Here is a 13,788-nt window from a genome sequence, read left to right on the forward strand (position 1 = left end):
CAATCAAATGGGGCCTTTCGGAGCTTGTGGCTTACCACTGGCTGAATTTGATAACTACAGTTGACTAAGTCTTGGTTCCTGTGGTTAATTTTAGTGAAAGTTTTTATAGATTGGAAGGGCATGCTTAAATGATTAGCTTAAGATTCATGTTTTATTATAACAGAATTAAATTTCTTTCAGTTCTTTCTCTGTCCTTTTTTCTAAACCCCCCCCCCCCCCCCCCCCCCCAGGTTTGTTCCCAGTGGATTTCACAGAAACATCTCAAGTTACATTACACATGAATTCTGCTGGGTTATAATATGTTCAAAAGTGAATGTGATCTTTATAGTGGATTTGTGAATTTGTTTTTCGCTTAGCTTTTACCTAGCAAAACTCCACTCTCCACCTCAAAATACTCCAGCTGGCAGATGAAGAAGTGGGAACCCCAGGAGAAACTATACTCATGTATAGCCATGTACATGTACGTAAGTTATATTTTCTAGGTTAGACACAGAGTATCCAAAGATTTCCAAATGTGTTGTAGCAATGACCATGGTCAAGATATTTTGCAAATGATTCATGATTTGGCTATTCTGATCACACCCAACCTGAGACATTTTGAAAAGCCTGGGTTTTTTCTTTGTCTGTTTGTTCATTTGTTTGTTTTTAATGGCTGATGCATGAAACATTCTGGAAAGTTGATTCTTTCAAGAGAGTTCATGCTGTGGATTTGGGAAGAGGCAACAACCCTAATGCTTGCAACTGAAAGCTGTCTGGTGGTTTGGGGACAGATTTACCGAGCCGGTTTGGTTTTCCAGTATGTCGTGGCTGCTGGGCATAGATATACCACCCTTGACATTTTGTAGAGCCAGTTCCTGTTGGCATTGGTAAAGTTAATGAAAATGTTTCCCATGTTGAAAGGTTGATATTTCCAGCAACATTTCAACTAATCAAATTAAAACAGTGATAAACATTTTCTCCTGTTTTCCAAATGGCTCTAGACCTCAGTTAATGAAAACATATCCTTGAAAATAAATGAATGAATAAGTTTATTTTTCACCAAAAAATATTTAACTGCTGGGGCAAAAAGAAAAGGCAAAAAGAGAAAACCACACTTTGAATCTTCATTGCTTCAGGAAACATTTGGTAATATATTGCATCCCTGCTTAAGTTGGCTGAAATGTTATTACCACAGTTTCATGGTTTTATGTTTTATAACTTTGAAATTAAACAAAACAAAGGTTTCCTCTCTTGATGAGCTGCACCTTTTGACAGCAATTTGGTTTCTGGCCAGAAAGAAAATGCAAAGGCAGAATTTTTCAGGGTGCGCATTCTTTCACTGATGTTCCTGTTGAAACTAAAAGAAGAATGCCCTTGAAAATCCCGACTGCTGGCTTCACTAAAAATGTATAATTTCACCACCCATGTGATGGTTAATTTAATGTAATTTATGCATACAAGAAAATCCCTTCCTAGTGCTATGAGGTGGAGAGGCTATCAGCCAGATTGGTGGAGTAATGGTAGTTCTGTGGAAAAAGACACTTTTAGCCTGAATAGCTGAAGTCATCTCCGTGGACTTCAGTAACCACTGTTCATGTTAGCAAGGACAAAAGTACTAAGGACATAGAATGTCTTAGTTCCCTTACAAGTTGTCCCCAATCTGCCTTCTACCAGTCCTTAGGCTCAGTGATGTTTGGGGAATCTATTTAAACACAACTAATGAATTCTGGCTGATGCTTTGAGGTTGTTTTTCTGAAAATGGTGGCACTGTGTTACACGTACGCGTCTACCTTACTGATAAAGCTGCCACCATGATAGAAGTGAAGAGACTATTTGATCTTCATGGCTGAACCCTGAAGAAAATATTTATACATTGAGAAAGTTGTTGGCTGCTGGGAGATGCTTCATCAATCTTCTCTGCAGGTGCCTTTGAGTATGACAGTTTTTGAAACAGGACCGAAAGAAGTAAAAGAGGAGTTTAAAATTATTCAGATGGATGCAATTAATGGACAGAAGTTGATTCTCTGAGTGGGAGAGGGGAAAACCTATGCAATATTTTGCAACAAGAGAATTGATTTAGCTGCAAATCTGTTTAATGATAAAGGAAGCAAGCTAATCTGAACATAATAATTTAAAAAAAAAAAAAAAAGAAAAAAAAAAAGGTGGTCTACAGTAGAAGGATCCTGGGTAGCTTTAGGCCAAAAAATTTTCCAGACTGGTGTTGAAACTCAGGCAGGAAAATGCACTTTTTGTCTGGCTTTGGGTTTTATACTTCTACACAGAATATTCTTAAACGTCTGCAGATGTTACACCTACTGCATCTGAAGATCTAAATTGTATACTCCATGTAATCTATGTAACTGGAGCTCTTGCGTAGCAAGAAGTCTGTGGTATTTTGGAAGATGGCACTGCTCATGAGCACTTGTAACAATTGGATTGCAGAATTCCAGACAGAAAGCTGAGTCCAGCAATATGTTAGCAATTGTTTTCTGTTTGAACACTAATCCTAATAGGATATTTTCCCAAATTTAGGCCTCTAAGATAAAGCAGCGTATTTGGCTCCAGCAAACAGTTTACGTTCTTTCACGAACTTGCTGGTAGCAGAGTTGGGCAGGCAGGTACTGGGGCCAAACTTTCTTTAAGAGTTTTTAAGGAATTAGCACACCCTAGATCCTTGACTGTTCTAGAAGGCATCCAAATGGCTGCTGAGGAGGGTCAAAGTTGTAACTAAAGCAAATCTGCAAGGCAGTGTGTATGCAAGTACTTACGTTACGTCCATTGTGAGCCTCATTATATTATTTAGAGGCTGCTCGATGGCACTTACAGCAGTGAGTTCTGAGAAGCTTTAGGAATCAGAACCATGTGTTTTTTGAAGAAATATAGATTCTTAAAAGACATCTTGTTAGCTTTCAGGATTATGAAAATCTCTATGATGATGCAGTCTAGTTTTCTGTATTACCAGGGCCATCGAATTTCATCGAGGAGCTCCTGCATGAAGTGCAGCTACATTTGATTGAGCTAGCTAAAGAATATGAAGAGAAATTGGGGCAGGCAATTTGTTATTTTCTCCCTTCATAGAGTTCAAAAATAGGTTTTGCAAAAAGCAATTGTGCCTCCTTCAATTATTGCATTACCTCTAACACAGAGACTGCTGTAGTCAAGCCTTTTAATGAACAAATTTTGTAGAATTTAGGATCTCTGAAGTGCAAAGCCACAACAGAGTGTGGCTCTTAATGTGCCATATGAGCATTATGTTGCTTGCTTTCTCTGTCAAAGCTGGCATGTATCAGAATGCAATAAAAGAAAAACTATTTCATTCAAAATTAAATAGCAACATCCAATTAAAGAAAAGACTCAAGTCTGAAAATCTATTGAAAGTTTCTTTCTGTTTTAGAGGAAATGTACCAATTGCTAATGGAAGAGTTACTCTAAACGATTGGCTACTAGTTAACTATTATGTGTTCTAGCAGGATTTGTGGTTGGATTTATTTTTTTTTTTGTCATTCCTCCTCAGAAGATTTGGAGAAAAGAACAGAAAACTATTGAAAAGATTTCCTCAGTCTTTTATCTTTTGAATTAGTGTCATGCTAACAAAAAGATGTTTTGAAGTCTTTAACCATTAATTGACTAACTGGTTTTCTTTAGACATAAAACTTGTCAAGGCCTTGATTGTTGTGAATCCATGGTGATAGATTCTGGCTGACTGCCTAAGTACAAGGTCTCTGAACACTAGGATAACACTTTCTGAAACAACTTGGGCTTATCCCCTATAATGTCATTTAAACAAACTTAATGGACTAAAACTTTCATTTTTGTGCATTCTGTATGAGGTACTATTTGAGAGAAGAGGCTTTTTAGGAACAGACCCTAAATGACAAAATCTGACCTCTTCCTAGCCTTAGATTTCTTAATTCTTGTTTATTTACACAAAATAAGCCAATATTAACTGCATTAAAAATTCGCTATAAGCAGAAAGCCTGTTACATACGCTCATTTTCCTTTGGTGAATAACTTTTAGAATGGATCCAAAGTGAGAATCTGTGAATAGTACAAAATTCACATGCTTCTGCAATACAACTAATCATTATGTTCAGATAATTGCCCTTGCATGTCAGTCAGTAAGTTTGTTGTATATAAAAGGAATAAAAAGTTTCAGACTGAAAGTGAAGACTGGACATTTTTTTGTTGCAGTGATACTTTACCAAAGAGATGCCCCTGGGATGATTTCCTTAAATTTAGACTTCTGGACATGCTCAGAATTACATATCCATCTCTACAGAACAGCAATTTGCATTTTCCACTCCTTTTTCACAGGTAAATGATGTGAGTTTGAGTGAAAGTAGTATGTCAGATGTAAATAACATACAGGAGTGATAAAACACTTTTTCCAGGGAACGTGACAACTCTGGAATGACTGTTTCATCTCTAGGAAGTCTTCAAACATCAGAAGGTAAAAGTTCTAAACACCTAATGAGTTCTGAATGGCCTACAGGACACAAGTTGGTGATAGGACTCTGCAGTTGTCAGTGCCCTCAGGGCTCTAACAGGCTTTAATGGCCCCCACCAACTTCACCCGGGGTCTCCCCAGCCCTGCCTACAGGCCCTGGAGCTGCCTCAGTCCCTGCCTAAGCATGACCATTGGAATGCCAGTTTCCAGCCTGGCCATGCACTGATGGCCTTGGCCTCACTTTGTCACTGTGGCCCTGCTCAGAGGTCATGACTTCAATTACACTCACTGAGTCTGATCCTGACCTGCAGATAGACTGCCAGCTTGACCTTGGACTTGCCTCATCACCACAAACTTGTCTAATCGTCTGAACTCTTGGTTGAACATCAGCTGCTATCTATGGTCCTGCCTTGCTTCATCACTGGGACAGCCAGGACCCTGCCCTTGGCTCCCCATTCACAGTCAGAGCAGCAGCCCTTGCTGCTTCCTGACGGTAGTGCAAAAGGTTTTACCTTACCAAAACAGTATCACAGGGCCCGTAGACCAGTCTTTACTTTGCTGTAGTCAAAGGGTGACTTCCAGTGATGTTGGTGATCTTTGTGTTTGGGAAACTCACTAAGAAGCCCATCCGGTGAAGGAAGCTCCTGTTAGCAGTTTCATGGCCACAGGACTTCTGTCTCCTTTCTTCTTTTTCTAGAATAACCACAGAGCTTTAACATAATCATCCCATTTTCTTTCAGTCTTTCTTTAAAAAAATTATTCCAGGAAAAGAGAAGTTTAGCCTAAGAAGCTTTGTTATGATTTAAAAAATCACATGGCTGAATAAGGACTTGGCCTTAACAGGCATATCTCACTACAGACAAAGCCTAGCTGCAGCCTGGAGTAGTGTGGAATAGTCATTTTTGCCTCTTGGATGGACAGAAGTACTGCCACTCTACCGCAGACCTAAGTGCCAAGCTGCTGCTATGCTCCTCAAAGGGTGCCAATCAATGTGCCAGTTATTTCTCCTAAGAATCAGGGATTATTGTTAGTAAGGAAGTATTTCAGATTTAAGTGTTTTCATTATATTTTGTTTTGAATTGACCTATGTTTTGCTGACCACAACAGAAAAAAAAACCAAATCCTAATTTTGTTTGAAGACAGATTTTAATGGAAAAATGTTCTTCCAGTTTTCAGTTTATGGAAGACGTATTCAGAACTGATTTTTTCTTAAGTTTTACTTGTATATATATATCACATTTTTGCTATGCAGAACTTGGTTGTTTTGACTTCTGTGTTTAACTAACCACTTCAGTGTTAAAAAGCTAACCTTAGTGATGTGGCAGTGATGGAGCAGCTAATAATATGATATAACCACAAACTGAGAATGTTTTTAACATGTCTGAAATAGTAACTTTGAGACTGTGCCAGCTTTGTTAAGCCCAGTATCTCCATCAATAGCACTTGTATATGTGATACCTAAAAGGCGTTATTTAATTATTGTACAGGTCTTGTTTGATGGCAAAGGCCCCCAGTACCATTCAACATGAAGGCGCTGTATCCTTAGGCTAACTTTTGTATTTATCTGGACAAGATGAGACTTTCTGAGTAACAGTGTGTCTTGCCATGTTTTACAGAATCAAGTCTACTGAGAGCATACGGCAGAAAGCTTCACCGCACAGTTGCAGAACAGTGAGAGAGGGTGTCTTTGAAGGGAAAATGAGGCTGCCAGTGATGATGCTAGGATACTGAAGTGTACAGTGATTTTTATGTTATTTAGATGTGCTACATCTGTACAGCTGAAAATTAGATGCAGAGTGAAAGTTACTACTGAGAAAAGGCTCAAGTCCCAGTACCAACAAGAAGAAAACATCTGCCACCACTGAAAAAAAGGATGTTTAATACTTCTGAGCCTGTGTGCCCCATCTCCACAATGAGTGGTAACCTGTGTGAAAGAACAATGAAGGAATGGAGCATGCTGTTGTAGCATACCGTTTATTTACTGATGCTTTTTTCTAACATTATAAAATAGTTTGAACATTAAGTTCATAAGTTTGTTGATATAACTTCATGACCCCTCCTTTTTCACCAAGTACTTACAGCTTAACATATTTTACAATGAAATCAATTTATTAACTATAAAAAGGTATTGAAATACCAAATACTGTAATGAAAGCCATTACAAGAATCCCTTCTGCCAGTAGCAAATAACAAAATTGAAAAGGCATGTGTTAAAGGAACATTAGTATCAGGGAACACAGCCTCACTGGCAGCTGTAGCGGAGAGCTCGGTCATTGCATGGGGATTAGGGAGAACCAGAAATAACTGTTTGCTGCACAAGTTCATGGGCTTGTTCTTCATCTGTCAATCACTGCACAGCTGTGACTGTGGAGCATTACTTATAGGTACCTACGTATGTTAAAGCAGGGCTCAGCAATTTAAGTTAGTGGGACAGTAGGGTAATCCTCCATCTGCTGTCAGTTCTGCTCCTTCATCTCTGGCTCAGCATCAGAGAACAAAGGGGCCACAGCTTCACCTCTGTTTTCTCACTTCTCTTTCTCTTTTACACTTTTCAGTTCCTTGCTGAATGAGAGGTGCTGATTCAATCTGTATTACAAGTGTCTACACGCTGCTTGCCATAGGTCATCCAAGAAAATTTCCCTGTTGGTTCCCCATCTGCTCTCTGGTAATCTGGGCATTTGTCTTAGACCTAAGGCAGAAAGTCCTACCAAAGCAAGGAAAAAACAAGTACTTTTTTATCATTGGAAAGACAGAAAAAAAGCCTTTCCTTCTACACTAAGCAGCTTGCAAGGCCAGAAGCTGATAATATCACATAATTAATATGTCTTCATTTTATCTCTGATCATTCAGTTGTTCAAAAGCTGTTTCAGACCAGTTTACGAACTTACAGTCAGACCGGTAATTATTGTAGATTTAAGACACCTAAAACCAAAAAAAAACTGTCAGGCCTGGCTATTGCACAAGGGGATCAGATTAAAAGGCTGACACATTACTACTTTTTCAGATTAGTGAAGCCTTGGATGCAGGCTTCCCTCCATCATTCCTAAAAAGATGATAATCCCTAGACCTCAGGTTTTGCAATTCTATAGCTGGACAGCACCTATACTAAAAGGATTTTCCGTTGCTGCTGTCTGCTTAGCAGATTAGTTGTAGGAGGGAACTCTACAGAACAGGCCATGCTTGACCTGCGCAGAATCTCCAGCTGACTTGAGTTTTCCCTGTTTAGAAAATTCTCAAGCATTATCAATAGCAGTGGAGAAACATTAGCATTATGTCTGTTTTACTAACCACAACATCTCCACTTTTCCCTTCTGAAATGGGAAAGCCCAGTGGCCCAAAACTGTTGTGGCTATGGAATTTGTTAATTTAGTCTTTAATTTAGTCCACTGTGATACGGCATAGACTACACCATAAAGCTAGCACTAATAAAACTATATTTAGCAGTATAGCAGTAATTTATGCAGTAAAACTGCATGAAGCGTGTACACGTCTTCCGTAATTCCAGCTTTGACTTTTTTTCCGTTCTTTCAGTAATCAATTCAGATATAGCTAGACATGATAAGCTGATTTTAAAAACATTTACCTTGCTTTCTGGGTCTACTTTAAAGTAGACTTGTCATCTGGGCCTGCTTTAACTTGGTGGGCTAGAGGCTACAATGGAAGAAGAGTGGTGCCGAGTTTCACAGTGTGATACACCATAAGCAATGATTCTGTGAGTCACAATCTGGAAAATCTTCCAGTGTATAACCAGTCTAGAACAGTAATAAAGATGACAGCTTCTCACTAACCAAAGCTCTTTGTGGCTTCTTCTCTACCTCTTGCCTGAGCAGACCATTGGTATTAGGTTCCAGACCTTGCCATTTGGTCAATATTCTGAGTCCTGTGACTTCCTCTTGTTCCCATTTCTCCCTCTACTACCTATTATTCTCTAGTTCTGCCTCAGACCATTCCTTTTATGTCCTAAAACCCACAGTGTGCCATTACAGACTTCATTTGTGAGACTGCAGTCTCCGTGCTGATTGAGGGGTGAAGGAGGAGGCAGAACATTCTTAGCCCTTTCAACAGAGGAAGGAAATAGATTTTTTTTTTTTTTTTTTTTTAGAACTGCTTTCATCTCCTTACTATTCAGGATTTGAGCTGAAATTTTTAATTCTCTCAAGCCACTGGCTAATAATTTATTCTATCACTTCTTTTGCTGTTTCTTGCACACGCTTTCATACAGAGCACAACTGTGGGTGTCTGTCCCGAAACAACACTTGCTGCTTTATTCATAGCAGAAGGCAATCAGAACTCACGTGTGATTCTCCGTCCTCCTAGCAGTTCACGGAGACATCTGACCAGAGACTGCTGATGCACAGACAGCTGGAAGATGCAGTGTCTTACACAGAGAACAAATGTGGGAATAATTAAACAGAAGGGCCAGAAATCCTCACTCTAGGGAACTGTGGAACTGACTGGAAGACATTCAACTCAACATGTCCCCAGAATGAGAGGACCTGAGTTTGAGCCACATATAAATCCAGATTTCAGAGTCTTGAGTTCACATAAGACTTCGGATTACGTGAAATTTGTAAGGGAAGTACAGGAAATCTAGTGATTTCATGTATTTAAAATCTGTTCTCAATCAGACTAGGACAAGTTAGTTTCAACAGAAAAAAAAAAAATCATTGAAGGTATTCCCAGAATTTTGAATTAGAGGCTTTTAAAAATTCAAGTTTAAGATATTACTGTACTTAAAAATTATTTCAGGCTGAAGCGGGACATGAATTTAATGGTAACAACCCTACAAAAATATTCTACATATAGAAGCTTATCACATAACATGATTACCTTATTCTAGTTTGTATTCTAGAACAAGCATGTCTGCACAAGAAGTGATTCAGTACGAATGCTGCTTTTATTCTTGAATAATTCCATGTGCAGTCAAGCCTTTAGTCAAATCAGCCCAACTCTGTATGTAGATAAATCGTCAGTCTATCCCTGCTTGCATTTACAGGAAATCTGTATCTCTGTTACTAAATGCAGCCAACAGATCTGAAAATGTCACATTTGTTTGCAGACTAAGCATAGATCTTACAGGCCCCCACCCTTATTAACCTACTATTTCTTGTGTCCTTTGGAGGTTTTACGAACTGCATATGCTTCGTATTTTGTGTTCAATGTCATTACAAAACTAATAAGTGATACGGAGAGAAGGAAAACCCTTGTCTTCCCTTGTTTGCTGAATAGCCAAAAGGGAGAGGTTTTGAGTGTGACAGTGTTCCATCAACTTTATCTAAAAATCCAGGAGAAGAAAGCAGAATTGTTTGGGATTTTTTTATTGGGGGTGGGGTGGGGGTGTTCCAGTTCAGTAAAACAAACAAACCCCAATAGACCTTTTAAACATAAAGACTTTCCTTTCTTCACATGGTCTAAGTATTTGTGTTTTGCACTTGGTTTGCCTAGTTCTGTCATGAGTGCTGTCTTAAAGCCTTAATAAAACATTAATGTCCAAGCCCCAGAACTTCCACTGTTACATTTCTATCATTTATCTCTGTTACTGATTTTAGCTGTGGTTACTTTCTAGAAAAGTAAAACAGCAAGCTACACAATTCAAGCAAGACACAAGATTAATCAATGTATACAACCGGGACCTGCTGCTCATGATTTCAAGTATCAGTAGGAACTCTTAATATGTAGTTAAAATTGTTTGTTTGCTACTTTGGATAGTTTTTGTATCTCCACTTTAATATTCTTCTCTAATACAGGGTTTAACAATTCAAATACAGACTGGGTGGCCTTATTAGCATCTTTCTCTGAACAAACAAGTATATCTTTTAACTCTATTCCACCTAAAAGTTGCCACCACCAAATGGCTACTTTCTAGTCCAAAAGAAATGCTGCAGTGCTGGCTGTTCAGGCATATATAACATGAAGTTGTCCCAGCTGTTTTCTCAACAGAGAGCAACTCCTGGAGAGCCCATGACAACTGATCTGCTTTTTTTCCTACCACAGTTACATCTCCAGTCCCAGTGCTTCCCCCAGCAGACTGAAACGAATTGGTCAGTACTATTATCGTACTTACAGTTTATGTGCTGTGGGCAGGAGTCCGCATCCCTGTTTAACGTCACAGCAGGCTACAGATATTGGATATTACATAAACATTAGGTGACAGCATTTTTCAAAGTGTGTGAGCTCAAGACCAGTCGGTTTTCTTTTCATTGTAGATTTCTGAAACAGGACCAGTGAACAAGATGATCCCTCCATTTCAGATATGTTTTTGCTCTTTGAATAAGTATCATCAACCTCACCAATTATCAGCTATTTTGACCTCCAGCAAAATAAAAATCAAGATATATTTAGGAACAATGCAACCCATACCCTTGTGTTTCTCTGCTTGCACGAGCTCAGTATTAATTTCAGAGAGCATCGGCTCCACAGTATTCAAGGTAAAAGTTGCCTGGGGAAAGAGTAATAGGCCTGGCTATCGTTTGTAGATGTGGGATACTCAGCACAAGCACAATCCAAAGCACCCTTCCCTCATCCCAATAAACACAGGGTCCCTCAGCCAGCTGGAGCCAGCACGTGGGATGTTTAGACATGGAGTTTCCCTCAGGGCTGTCACATCAGCAGCACCTTATTCACTAGGTAAAATGGTGGCTCCTAGCTGTGCCGGCTGTAAAGGCAAAGCTGAAATGGTGCCCACAGCCGCACATGTCGCCTGAGGCGGCCTGCAGGGGCTGGCAGATGCTGCCAGCAGCAGGAGCCCGGTGGGGGCAGGGGGGCTTTCTCCAGAGGGTACTAGAAGGTTCCCTTGTGCCTCACCTCAGGAGGAGCCGCCCCACTGCACAGCTCTTCAGCAGTGAGGGGCCGGAGGCGCCTGTGGAGTCAGCTGTGGCTTCTGGAGATGGGGATGGGGGTTGCATGGCCCCTGCTCTGGTTGTTTGTGAGAGGAACCCCAGCCTGAGGTGTAAAACACCTGTGTGCAGCCACTGCAATAATCTCTACAGCCACCTGACGGAAATCTGTCAGGCCACCAGCCTTCACCCTCGGTGTGGGGTGCTGAGTAATCAGGCAAATTGAGAGAAACTGCAATTCAACTGGCTTATCTGGGAAGAATCAATCCTTGTCACACTGGGATCCTCTTTAAAAGAGGAATGGGAGACTGCTGAGAAGGTTGAAGCATGTAGGCTAGCAGCTGGCTGCATGGGAAGATGGCAGTAGGCGCCATTTTCTGCTAGTGGAGGGCTGGGCAGTGAGCAGCAGGCCTGAGCTGCAGACAGGTTGGCCATGGCTGCCCAGCCCTGTGGGGAAGGCTGCGCACAGAAGCAGCAGGGAGCACCTCTGAGGACTGCAAGCAGGTCAGTGACTAAGCAGAAATTACTTTTTTTTTTCTTTTTTTTTTTTTTTGTGGCATTTTTGTTGCCACATTAACTGCTTTCAGGCCTCTTTAAAGGATACATGAAGAAAAATCCTTTCACAAATCATCATCTCCTTAAAGTCTTCTTTGGTTTAAATGTTATTCCCTTTGCTATTGAAAGTAACCTTTCTTTATAAGGAGCTATTTTCCTTTAAAGCTAAGGATGCTGTGTGTGATACTGAAGTAGTCTTTAGCTTGTTTGCTACATGTGTATTTTGCAGTATGGGGTTTTGTTGTAAGGAGAAATGATTTTTGGCAGGAATATGTTCTTCAAAAATATAAAAGTGGATTTGTTTAACTTAATATTTTATGGGTTTTGCTAATAACTCATTTTCTACAGGAAAAAGTCATACTTTCTCAAGGTGCCTTTCTTCATAAGGGAGTTCTGTAGCGGTTTTTTGTGTGCGATGTGGTTGGCTTTAACTGGCTGTTTTGTGATGTACTTCTGTTGTTAAAAAAACAAACTGTGGTTTCTTAAATGTTAGAAGGAAAAATACACACCTTTTAGACTATTGTTTACCTAACCATTAGTATCACTCTGTTCTTCCTATCACAAAAAATGTTATTTAATTGTGGTAGATTTAATCCTACCTACCAAATAACTCCTCCACTGCAAAGCTTTAGGACAGGGTGGCACTCACTGGGCTACTGAGTCCTGCCCTCCCTATTGCAGCTGTCACATGAGGTAATTACTTTTTTGAAGTGTGTTGTATTCCATCTTAACAATAATCATGTAGTTTGTTTCCACTGTTCCCAGAGGATGGCTGTTACAGAATCTGATTGCTTTACGGTGTTGCTGGTGAGCCATTTGCCATTGGTATTGGCTTGGGATAGTCAAAAACAATGAGTTACCACCATATATTTAAAAAAAAACCCGAAGAAAACAAAAACAATCCAACAAAAAACCCACAGAACAAAAACACAAAACAAACATGCACTAGCTATTAGAAAGGTTCATCTGTAGTGCTCTGCTGGTTAAGAACCATCCCCTAGCTTAAAACTCAGTCTATTCATCGCCAGCTAAAGTCTATTTGGTCTTGTGCCAAAATACTCTTTTAAATTAAATAGTCCTTTTTTTTTTCTCTTAGCTTTTTAACTAACACAGTTAGACAGCAATCTTATCCTCTCTCAGCTTTTGTCATAGTAGACTAAACAAATCAAGCTTGTTTAATCTCATTTGATAAAATAGGCTTTCCATTGCCCAGTCTTTCTAGTGGCCCTTCTTCTCTACCTGCTCTAGTTCCAGTTAACCTATCGATTGCAGGTGACTAGACTGTTTGCAGTATTTCAGGTGAGCTCTTCCCCCAGTGCTTTATGCAATGCTATTGTTTTCCTTTGTCTCTGTTGGAAGCTACACCAGCTGCCTTAGCCTGGTGATCCTTACTCATTGTATTTTAGCAGAGCTTTCTCATTAATGTTGAGAAATGACACCAATAATGCTTTGTAGCCTGGAATGTTAGGATTTGTGTTTCTTGGATTTGTTTTGGCTTTTGAGGGGGGTGTTTTTGTGTTTTGTTTTGTTTAACTCAGAGAAAGTTATTTAGTGTGTTGGAATCTACTTTAGATAATTCCAGGCCATATATTCTAAATATTCTTTTTTTTTGTCACTTTCAACTTGTCACTGCAAAGTTTTGGCTATTACTGGAATCAGAATTATAAACATATCTCAGAAATTATATTTCCCTTCTTAAAATAGTCTGTATTCACTTTATGTCAATTTTGTTTTGGTTAAGGTTGGTATAAAGTCCTTGCTACTGTTGTCCTCTCATATTCTAGTCCAGGGGTCCTCACACTGTTTACACAGGGGGCCAGCATGCGGATGAAGTGGCAGGCAGTCATCTGCGGCTGCTTGGTTCCCCCCCCAACCCCCAGCGGGGGGGGATGGGGGGGTCTGTAAATACAGGAGGCCGGATAGAGGACCCTGGGGGGCCGTATCTGGCCTGCGGGCCGTAGTTTGAGGAGC

At 39.9% G+C, this 13,788-nt stretch overlaps 1 long non-coding RNA gene across 3 annotated transcripts in view; it reads left to right on the forward strand.

Moving 5' to 3' along the window:
• LOC308070013 overlaps positions 1–10,033 on the forward strand; it is a 166,562-nt gene extending 156,529 nt beyond the window's left edge. For all 3 annotated transcript variants that reach the window (XR_013930588.1, XR_013930589.1, XR_013930590.1), the window contains one exon: positions 357–10,033. This is a non-coding gene — a long non-coding RNA (uncharacterized lncRNA). The remainder of the gene's footprint in view (positions 1–356) is intronic.
• Positions 10,034–13,788: the final 3,755 nt, after the last annotated feature.

Source organism: Falco punctatus, assembly GCF_963210335.1.
Source record: "Falco punctatus genome assembly, chromosome: 9".
In the NCBI taxonomy this organism is placed as follows: domain Eukaryota; kingdom Metazoa; phylum Chordata; class Aves; order Falconiformes; family Falconidae; genus Falco; species Falco punctatus.